The following is a 10000-nucleotide window of genomic DNA, read 5'->3' as shown; positions in this document are numbered from 1 at the left end:
GTTTAGGGTAAGGTTTAGGTTTATGGTTAGGTTTAGTGTTAGGCTTATGTGAGGGTTACTGTTAGGGATTTGGTTAGTGTTAGGTTAGGGTTACGTTTAGGGCTTAAGATTTGGCTAAGGTTTAGGGTTAGGTTAGGGTAGGGATAGGATTAGTGTTAGGGTTAAGGGTTAGGTTTAGGTAAGGGTTAGAGTTAGGGGTAGGCTTAGGGTTAGTGTTAGGTTTAGGGTTAGGGTTAGGTTATGGTTAGGGTTAACGATAATTTTCATGTTACGTTTAGGGTTTAGGTTAGGGTTAGGTTTAGATTAGCTTTAGAGTTAGGGTTAGGTTTAGGGTTAGGGTTTAGTTTTAACGTTAGGTTTAGGTTTAGGGTTAGTGTTAGGGTTAGGGTTTGGGTTAGGTTTAGGTTAGGGTTACGGTTAGGTTTAGGGTTATGGTTAAGGTTAGGGTTAGTGTTAGGGTTAGGTTTAGGTATGCGTTAGGGTTATGGTTAGGGTTAGTGTTATGGTTAGGTTTGCTTTAGGGTTAGGGATAGAGTTAGGTTTAGGGTTAGGGTTAGGGTGAGGGTTAGGTTTGCGTTAGGTTTAGGATTAGGGTTAGGTTTAGGGTTAGGGTTATGGTTAGGGTTAATTTTGCATTAGGGTTAGTGTTAGGGATAGGGTTAGGGTTAGGTTTGCGTTAGTGTTAGGGGTAGGTTTAGGGTTAGGTTTAGGGTTAGGTTTAGGGTTAGGGTTAGGGTTAAGGTTATGTTTAGGGTTACGGTTATGGTTAGTTTTGCGTTAGGATTAGGGTTAGGGTTACGGTTAGGGTTTGGGTTAGGTTTAGGGTTAGGTTTAGGGTTAGGGTTAGGGTTTGGTTTGCGTTAGGGTTAGTGTTATGGTTAGGGTTAAGTATAGGTTTAGGTTTGCGTTAGGGTTAGGGTTAGGGTTAGAAATTAGGGTTAGGTTTGCGTTAGATTTAGGGTTAGCATTAGGGTTAGGTTTAAGTTTGCGTTAGGTTTAGGGTTAGGGTTAGGATTAGGGTTAGCTTTTCGTTAGGGTTAGGGTTAAGTTTAGGTTTAAGGTTAGGGTTAGGGTTAGGATTACGGTTAGGTTTGCGTTAGGGTTAGGGTTAAGGTTAGGTTTAGGGTTACGGTTATGTTTAGTTTTGCGTTAGGATTAGGGTTAGGGTTAGGGTTAGGGTTTGGGTTAGGTTTGCGTTAGGGTTAGGCTTTGGGTTATGGTTAGGGTTAGGGTTAGGGTTAGGGTTAGGGTTAGGTTTGCGTTAGGTTTAGGGTTAGGGTTAGGGTTAGGGTTAGGTTTGCTTTAGGGTTAGGGTTAGGGTTAAGTTTAGGGTTAGGTATGCGTTAGGGTTAGGGTTAGGGTTAGGATTTAGGGTTAGGTTTGCGTTAGGTTTAGGGATAGGGTTAGGGTTAGGGTTAGGTTTGTGTCATGGTTATGGTTATGGATAGGGTTAAGGTTAGGTTTTCGTTAGGGTTAGGGTTAAGGTTAGGTTTAAGGTTATGGTTAGGGTTAGGGTTAGGGTTTAGGGTTAGGGTTAGAGTTAGAGTTAGGTTTAGGGTTAGGTTTGCGTTAGGGTAGGGTTAAGGTAAGTTGTAAGTTTAGGCTTAGCTTTAGGGTTAGGGTTAGGGTTAGGCTTAGGTTTGTGTTAGATTTAGGGTTAGGGTTAGCTTTAGGGTTAGGTGTTAGTGTAAGAGTTAGGCTTATGTTAGGGTTAGGGTTAGGTTTAGGGTTAGGTTAGGGTAGAGTTATGGTTAGGGTATAGGGTTAGGTTAGGTTAGGGTAGGGTTAATGTTAGGGTATTGTGTTAGGGTTAGGATATGGGTTAGGTTTAGGGTTAGGTTTAGGGTTAGGGTTCGGGTTAGGTTTTAGGATTACTGTTAGGTTTAGTGTTAGCTTAGGTTTAGGGTTAAGGTTAGAGTTAATGTTTAGGGTTAGGGTTATGGTTAGTGTTAGGCTTAGGGTTATGGGTAGGGGTAGGTTTAGGGTTAGGTTTATGGTTAGGGTTAGGGTTAGGTTAGGTGTAGGGGTATGTTTGCGTTAGGGTTAGGGTTAAGGTTAGTTTTAATGTTAGGGATAGGTTTAGGTTTAGGTTTAGGGTTAGGTTTGCGTTAGGGTATGTGTTAGGGTTATGGTTAGGGTTATGGTTAGGGTTAGGGTTAAGGTGAGGTTTGCGTTAGGGTTAGGGTTAGGGTTAGGGTTAGAATTTAGGGTTAGGTTTGCGTTAGGTTTAGGTTTAGCGTTAGGGTTAGGTTTAGGTTTGCGTTAGGTTTAGGGTTAGGGTTAGGATTAGGGTTAGCTTTTCATTAGGGTTAGGGTTAAGTTTAGGTTTAAGGTTAGGGTTAGGGTTAGGATTACGGTTAAGTTTGCGTTAGGGTTAGGGTTAGGGTTAAGGTTAGGTTTAGGGTTACGGTTATGGTTAGTTTTGCGTTAGGATTAGGGTTAGGGTTAGGGTTAGGGTTTGGGTTAGGTTTGCGTTAGGGTTAGGCTTTGGGTTATGGTTCGGGTTAGGGTTAGGGTTAGGGTTAGGGGTAGGTTTGCGTTAGGGTTAGGGTTAGGGTTAGGATTTAGGGTTAGGTTTGCGTTAGGTTTAGGGGTAGGGTTAGGGTTATGTTTAGGTTTCCGTCATGGTTAGGGTTAGGGATAGGGTTAGGGTTAGGTTTCCGTTAGGGTTAGGGTTAAGATTAGGTTTAAGGTTAGGGTTAGGGTTAAGATTAGGTTTAAGGTTAGGGTTAGGGTCAGGGTTAGGCTTTAGGGTTAGGGTTAGAGTTAGAGTTAGGGTTAGGTTTAGGTTTAGGGGTAGGGTTAGGTTTGCGTTAGGGTAAGGCTTACGGTTAGGGTTAGGGTTAGGGATAGGGCTAGGGTTTATGGTTAGGGTTAGGGTTAGGGTTAAGGTTAGTGTTAGGGTTTTATTGTTAACGTTAAGTTTAGGGTTAGGTTTGAGTTAAGGTTAGGGTTAGGGTTAGGGTTAGATTTAGGGTTAGGGTTAGGTTTAGGGTTAGGGTTAGGTTTTCGTTAGGGTTAGGGTTAGGGTTAGGGTTAGGGTTTGGATTAAGTTTAGGTTAGGATTAAGGTTAGGGTTAGGGATAGTGTTAGGTTTGCGTTAGGGTTAAGGTTAGGGTTAGGTTTAGGTATGCGTTAGGGTTAGGGTTAGGTTTGCGTTAGGGTTAGGGTTAGGGTTATGTTTAGGTTTGCGTTTTGTTTAGGGTTAGGGTTAGGGTTAGGGTTATGTTTGCGATAGGGTTAGGGTTAGGGTTAGGGTTAGGGTTAGGGTTAGGTTTGCGTTAGGGTTAGAGTAAGGGTTAGGGTTAGGGTTAGGATTTAGGGTTAGGTTTGCGTTAGGTTTATGGTTAGGGTTAGGGTTAGGGTTAGGTTTGCATCAGGGTTAGGGTTAGGGATAGGGTTAGGGTTAGGTTTTCGTTAGGGTTAGGGTTTAAGTTAGGTTTAAGGTTAGGGATAGGGTTACGGTTAGGGTGAGGGTTTACGGTTAGGGTTTGATTTAGAGTTAGGGTTAGGGTTAGGTTTGCTTTAGGGTAGGGTTAGGGTTAGGTTAGGGTTAGGTTTAGGATTAGGGTTAGGGTTAGGTTTGCGTTAGGGTTAGGATTAGAGTTAGGGTTATGTTTAGGTTTACGTTAGGGTTTGGTTTAGGTTTAGGGTTAGAGTTAGGGTTAGGTTAGGGTTAGGGTTAGGGTTAGGTTTGCGTTAGGTTTAGGGTTAGGGTTAGGTTTAGGGTTAGGGTTAGGGTTAGGGTTGAGTTAGGGTTAGGGTTAGAATTAGGGTTATGGTTAGGGTTAGGTTTGTGTTAGGGTTAAGGTAAGGGTTAGGGTTAGGTTTAGGCTTAGGTTTAGGGTTAGGGTTAGGGTTAGTTTTGCGTTATGGTTAGGGTTACGGTTAGGGTTTGTGTTAGGGATAGGGCCAGGGTTCAGGGTTAGGGTTATGTTTAGGGTTAAGTTTAGCGTTAGGTTTTATGGTTAACGTTCAGTTTAAGTTTAGGTTTGCGTTAATGTTAGAGTTAGGGTTAGGGTTAGGTTTAGGGTTAGGTTTAGGATTAGTGTTAGGGTTAGGTTTGCGTTAGGGTTAGGATTAGTGTTTGGGTTAGGGTTAGGTTTACGTTAGGGTTTGGGTTAGGGTTAGGGTTAATTTTAGGGTTAGGTTATGGTTAGGGTTACTGTTAAGTTTCCGTCAGGGTTAGGGTTAGGGGTAGGGTTAGGGTTAGGGTTAGGGCTAGGGTTTAGGGTTAGGGTTAGGGTTAGGGTTAGGGTTATGGGTAGGGTTAGGGTTAGGGTTAGGATTAGGGTTAGGGTTAGGGTTAGGCTAGGGTTAGGTTTAGGGTTAGGTTAGCATTACGGTTAGGGTTATGGTTAGGTTTAGTTTTAGGATTTATGTTTAAGTTTGCATTAGTAGGGTTTGGTTAGGTTTATGTTTCCGTTAAGGATTAGGGTAGAGTTAAGTTTAGGGTTAGGTATGCGTTAGGTTTAGTGTTAAGGTTACTTTTAAGGTTAGGGTTAGGTTTAGGTTTAGCGGTAGGGTTAGGTTTGCGTTAGGGTTAGGGTTACGTTTAGGGTTAGGTTTAATTTTGCTTTAGGGTTAGGGTTAGCGTTAGGGTTAGGGTTAGGGTTAGGGTTAGGGTTAGGGTTAGGGTTAGGTTTAAGTTTGCGTTAGGGTTAGGGTTAGGTTTAGGATTAGTGTTAGGGTTAGGTTTGCGTTAGGGTTAGGATTAGTGTTTGGGTTAGGGTTAGGTTTACGTTAGGGTTTGGGTTAGGGTTAGGGTTAAGTTTAGGGTTAGGTTATGGTTAGGGTTACTGTTAGGTTTCCGTCAGGGTTAGGGTTAGGGGTAGGGTTAGGGTTAGGGTTAGGGCTAGGGTTTAGGGTTAGGGTTAGGGTTAGGGTTAGGGTTATGGGTAGGATTAGGGTTAGGGTTAGGATTAGGGTTAGGGTTAGGGTTAGGGTTAGGGTTAGGGTTAGGGTTAGGGTTAGGGTTAGGGTTAGGGTTAGGGTTAGGGTTAGGTTTTAGGATTACTGTTAGGTTTAGTGTTAGCTTAGGTTTAGGGTTAAGGTTAGAGTTAATGTTTAGGGTTAGGGTTATGGTTAGTGTTAGGCTTAGGGTTATGGGTAGGGGTAGGTTTAGGGTTAGGTTTATGGTTAGGGTTAGGGTTAGGTTAGGTGTAGGGGTATGTTTGCGTTAGGGTTAGGGTTAAGGTTAGTTTTAATGTTAGGGATAGGTTTAGGTTTAGGTTTAGGGTTAGGTTTGCGTTAGGGTATGTGTTAGGGTTATGGTTAGGGTTATGGTTAGGGTTAGGGTTAAGGTGAGGTTTGCGTTAGGGTTAGGGTTAGGGTTAGGGTTAGAATTTAGGGTTAGGTTTGCGTTAGGTTTAGGTTTAGCGTTAGGGTTAGGTTTAGGTTTGCGTTAGGTTTAGGGTTAGGGTTAGGATTAGGGTTAGCTTTTCATTAGGGTTAGGGTTAAGTTTAGGTTTAAGGTTAGGGTTAGGGTTAGGATTACGGTTAAGTTTGCGTTAGGGTTAGGGTTAGGGTTAAGGTTAGGTTTAGGGTTACGGTTATGGTTAGTTTTGCGTTAGGATTAGGGTTAGGGTTAGGGTTAGGGTTTGGGTTAGGTTTGCGTTAGGGTTAGGCTTTGGGTTATGGTTCGGGTTAGGGTTAGGGTTAGGGTTAGGGGTAGGTTTGCGTTAGGGTTAGGGTTAGGGTTAGGATTTAGGGTTAGGTTTGCGTTAGGTTTAGGGGTAGGGTTAGGGTTATGTTTAGGTTTCCGTCATGGTTAGGGTTAGGGATAGGGTTAGGGTTAGGTTTCCGTTAGGGTTAGGGTTAAGATTAGGTTTAAGGTTAGGGTTAGGGTTAAGATTAGGTTTAAGGTTAGGGTTAGGGTCAGGGTTAGGCTTTAGGGTTAGGGTTAGAGTTAGAGTTAGGGTTAGGTTTAGGTTTAGGGGTAGGGTTAGGTTTGCGTTAGGGTAAGGCTTACGGTTAGGGTTAGGGTTAGGGATAGGGCTAGGGTTTATGGTTAGGGTTAGGGTTAGGGTTAAGGTTAGTGTTAGGGTTTTATTGTTAACGTTAAGTTTAGGGTTAGGTTTGAGTTAAGGTTAGGGTTAGGGTTAGGGTTAGATTTAGGGTTAGGGTTAGGTTTAGGGTTAGGGTTAGGTTTTCGTTAGGGTTAGGGTTAGGGTTAGGGTTAGGTTTGAGTTAGGGTTAGATTTAGGGTTAGGGGTAGGGTTAGGTATGCGTTAGGGTTAGGGTTAGGGTTAGGGTTAGGGTTTGGATTAAGTTTAGGTTAGGATTAAGGTTAGGGTTAGGGATAGTGTTAGGTTTGCGTTAGGGTTAAGGTTAGGGTTAGGTTTAGGTATGCGTTAGGGTTAGGGTTAGGTTTGCGTTATGGTTAGGGTTAGGGTTAGGGTTAGGGTTAGGCTTATGGTTAGGTTTGCGTTAGGGTTAGGGTTAGGGTTATGTTTAGGTTTGCGTTTTGTTTAGGGTTAGGGTTAGGGTTAGGGTTATGTTTGCGATAGGGTTAGGGTTAGGGTTAGGGTTAGGGTTAGGGTTAGGGTTAGGTTTGCGTTAGGGTTAGAGCAAGGGTTAGGGTTAGGGTTAGGATTTAGGGTTAGGTTTGCGTTAGGTTTATGGTTAGGGTTAGGGTTAGGGTTAGGTTTGCATCAGGGTTAGGGTTAGGGATAGGGTTAGGGTTAGGTTTTCGTTAGGGTTAGGGTTTAGGTTAGGTTTAAGGTTAGGGATAGGGTTACGGTTAGGGTGAGGGTTTACGGTTAGGGTTTGATTTAGAGTTAGGGTTAGGGTTAGGTTTGCTTTAGGGTAGGGTTAGGGTTAGGTTAGGGTTAGGTTTAGGATTAGGGTTAGGGTTAGGTTTGCGTTAGGGTTAGGATTAGAGTTAGGGTTATGGTTAGGTTTACGTTAGGGTTTGGGTTAGGTTTAGGGTTAGAGTTAGGGTTAGGTTAGGGTTAGGGTTAGGGTTAGGTTTGCGTTAGGTTTAGGGTTAGGGTTAGGTTTAGGGTTAGGGTTAGGGTTAGGGTTGAGTTAGGGTTAGGGTTAGAATTAGGGTTATGGTTAGGGTTAGGTTTGTGTTAGGGTTAAGGTAAGGGTTAGGGTTAGGTTTAGGCTTAGGTTTAGGGTTAGGGTTAGGGTTAGTTTTGCGTTATGGTTAGGGTTACGGTTAGGGTTTGTGTTAGGGATAGGGCCAGGGTTCAGGGTTAGGGTTATGTTTAGGGTTAAGTTTAGCGTTAGGTTTTATGGTTAACGTTCAGTTTAAGTTTAGGTTTGCGTTAATGTTAGAGTTAGGGTTAGGGTTAGGTTTAGGGTTAGGTTTAGGATTAGTGTTAGGGTTAGGTTTGCGTTAGGGTTAGGATTAGTGTTTGGGTTAGGGTTAGGTTTACATTAGGGTTTGGGTTAGGGTTAGGGTTAAGTTTAGGGTTAGGTTAAGGTTAGGGTTACTGTTAAGTTTCCGTCAGGGTTAGGGTTAGGGGTAGGGTTAGGGTTAGGGTTAGGGCTAGGGTTTAGGGTTAGGGTTAGGGTTAGGGTTAGGGTTATGGGTAGGGTTAGGGTTAGGGTTAGGATTAGGGTTAGGGTTAGGTTTAGGCTAGGGTTAGGTTTAGGGTTAGGTTAGCATTACGGTTAGGGTTATGGTTAGGTTTAGTTTTAGGATTTATGTTTAAGTTTGCATTAGTAGGGTTTGGTTAGGTTTATGTTTCCGTTAAGGATTAGGGTAGAGTTAAGTTTAGGGTTAGGTATGCGTTAGGTTTAGTGTTAAGGTTACTTTTAAGGTTAGGGTTAGGTTTAGGTTTAGCGGTAGGGTTAGGTTTCCGTTAGGGTTAGGGTTACGTTTAGGGTTAGGTTTAATTTTGCTTTAGGGTTAGGGTTAGGGTTAGGGTTAGGGTTAGGGTTAGGGTTAGGGTTAGGGTTAGGGTTAGGTTTAAGTTTGCGTTAGTGTTAGGGTTAGGTTTAGGATTAGTGTTAGGGTTAGGTTTGCGTTAGGGTTAGGATTAGTGTTTGGGTTAGGGTTAGGTTTACGTTAGGGTTTGGGTTAGGGTTAGGGTTAAGTTTAGGGTTAGGTTATGGTTAGGGTTACTGTTAGGTTTCCGTCAGGTTAGGGTTAGGGGTAGGGTTAGGGTTAGGGTTAGGGCTAGGGTTTAGGGTTAGGGTTAGGGTTAGGGTTAGGGTTATGGGTAGGATTAGGGTTAGGGTTAGGGTTAGGGTTAGGGTTAGGGTTAGGGTTAGGGTTAGGGTTAGGGTTAGGGTTAGGGTTAGGGTTAGGGTTAGGGTTAGGTTTTAGGATTACTGTTAGGTTTAGTGTTAGCTTAGGTTTAGGGTTAAGGTTAGAGTTAATGTTTAGGGTTAGGGTTATGGTTAGTGTTAGGCTTAGGGTTATGGGTAGGGGTAGGTTTAGGGTTAGGTTTATGGTTAGGGTTAGGGTTAGGTTAGGTGTAGGGGTATGTTTGCGTTAGGGTTAGGGTTAAGGTTAGTTTTAATGTTAGGGATAGGTTTAGGTTTAGGTTTAGGGTTAGGTTTGCGTTAGGGTATGTGTTAGGGTTATGGTTAGGGTTATGGTTAGGGTTAGGGTTAAGGTGAGGTTTGCGTTAGGGTTAGGGTTAGGGTTAGGGTTAGAATTTAGGGTTAGGTTTGCGTTAGGTTTAGGTTTAGCGTTAGGGTTAGGTTTAGGTTTGCGTTAGGTTTAGGGTTAGGGTTAGGATTAGGGTTAGCTTTTCATTAGGGTTAGGGTTAAGTTTAGGTTTAAGGTTAGGGTTAGGGTTAGGATTACGGTTAAGTTTGCGTTAGGGTTAGGGTTAGGGTTAAGGTTAGGTTTAGGGTTACGGTTATGGTTAGTTTTGCGTTAGGATTAGGGTTAGGGTTAGGGTTAGGGTTTGGGTTAGGTTTGCGTTAGGGTTAGGCTTTGGGTTATGGTTCGGGTTAGGGTTAGGGTTAGGGTTAGGGTTAGGGTTAGGTTTGCGTCAGGGTTAGGGTTAGGTTTTCGTTAGGGTTTGGGTTAAGTTTAGTTTTAAGGTTAGGATTAGGGATAGGGTTACGGTTAGTTTTGCGTTAGGGTTAGGGTTAGGGTTAGGGTTAGCGTTAGGGTTTAGGGTTAGGGTTAGAGTTAGAGTTAGGGTTAGGGTTAGGTTTGCGTTAGGGTAGGGTTAAGGTTAGTTTTAAGTTTAGGGTTAGCTTTAGGGTTAGGGTTAGGGTTAGGGTTAGGGTTAGGTTTGAGTTTGATTTAGGGTTAGGGTTAGATTTAGGGTTTGGTGTTATTGTAAGAGTTAGGCTTAGGTTAGGGTTTGGGTTAGTTTTAGGGTTAGGTTTAGGGTATAGGGTTAGGGTTAGGTTAGGGTAGGGTTAGGGTTAGGTTATAGGGTTAGGGTTAGGTTTAGGGTTAGGTTTAGGGTTAGGGTTAGGGTTAGGTTTAGTGTTAGTTTTGCGTTAGGGTTAGGGTTAGGGTTAGGGTTAGGGTTAGGATTTAGGGTTAGGTTTGTGTTAGGGTTAGGGTTAGGGTTAGGGTTAGGTTTAGGGTTAGGATTTAGGGTTAGGTTTGCGTTAGGTTTAGAGTTAGGGTAAGAATTAGTGTTAGGTTTAGGGTTAGGTTTGCGTTAGGGTTAGGGTTAGGGTTAGGGTTAGGGTTAAGTTTTCGTTAGGGTTAGGGTTAAGGGTAGGTTTAAGTTTAGGGTTAGGGTTAGGTTTACGGTTAGGTTTGCGTTAGGGATAGGGTTAGGGTTAGGGTTAGGGTTAGGGTTAGGGTTAGGTTTGTGTTAGTGTTAGGTTTAGGTTTAGGGTTAGGGTTAAGTTTGCGTTAGGGTTATGGTTTGTGTTAGGTTTAGGGTTACGTTTATGGTTAGGGTTAGGTTTGTGTTAGGTTTAGTGTTAGGGTTAGGGTTATGGTTAGGGTTAGGATTTAGGGTTAGGTTAGAGTTAGGTTTAGGGTTATGGTTAAGATTAGGGTTAAGTTTGTGTTAGGGTTAGGGTTAGGGTTAGGGTTATGATTTAGGGTTACGTTAGCGTTAGG

This window comes from Rhinolophus sinicus, chromosome 2 (genome assembly GCF_057876585.1).
Source record: "Rhinolophus sinicus isolate RSI-liver-muscle chromosome 2, RSI-T2T, whole genome shotgun sequence".
Taxonomy (NCBI): Eukaryota; Metazoa; Chordata; class Mammalia; order Chiroptera; family Rhinolophidae; genus Rhinolophus; species Rhinolophus sinicus.
The sequence above is the reverse complement of the archived record's forward strand: the minus strand, read 5'-3'. Positions refer to the sequence as shown.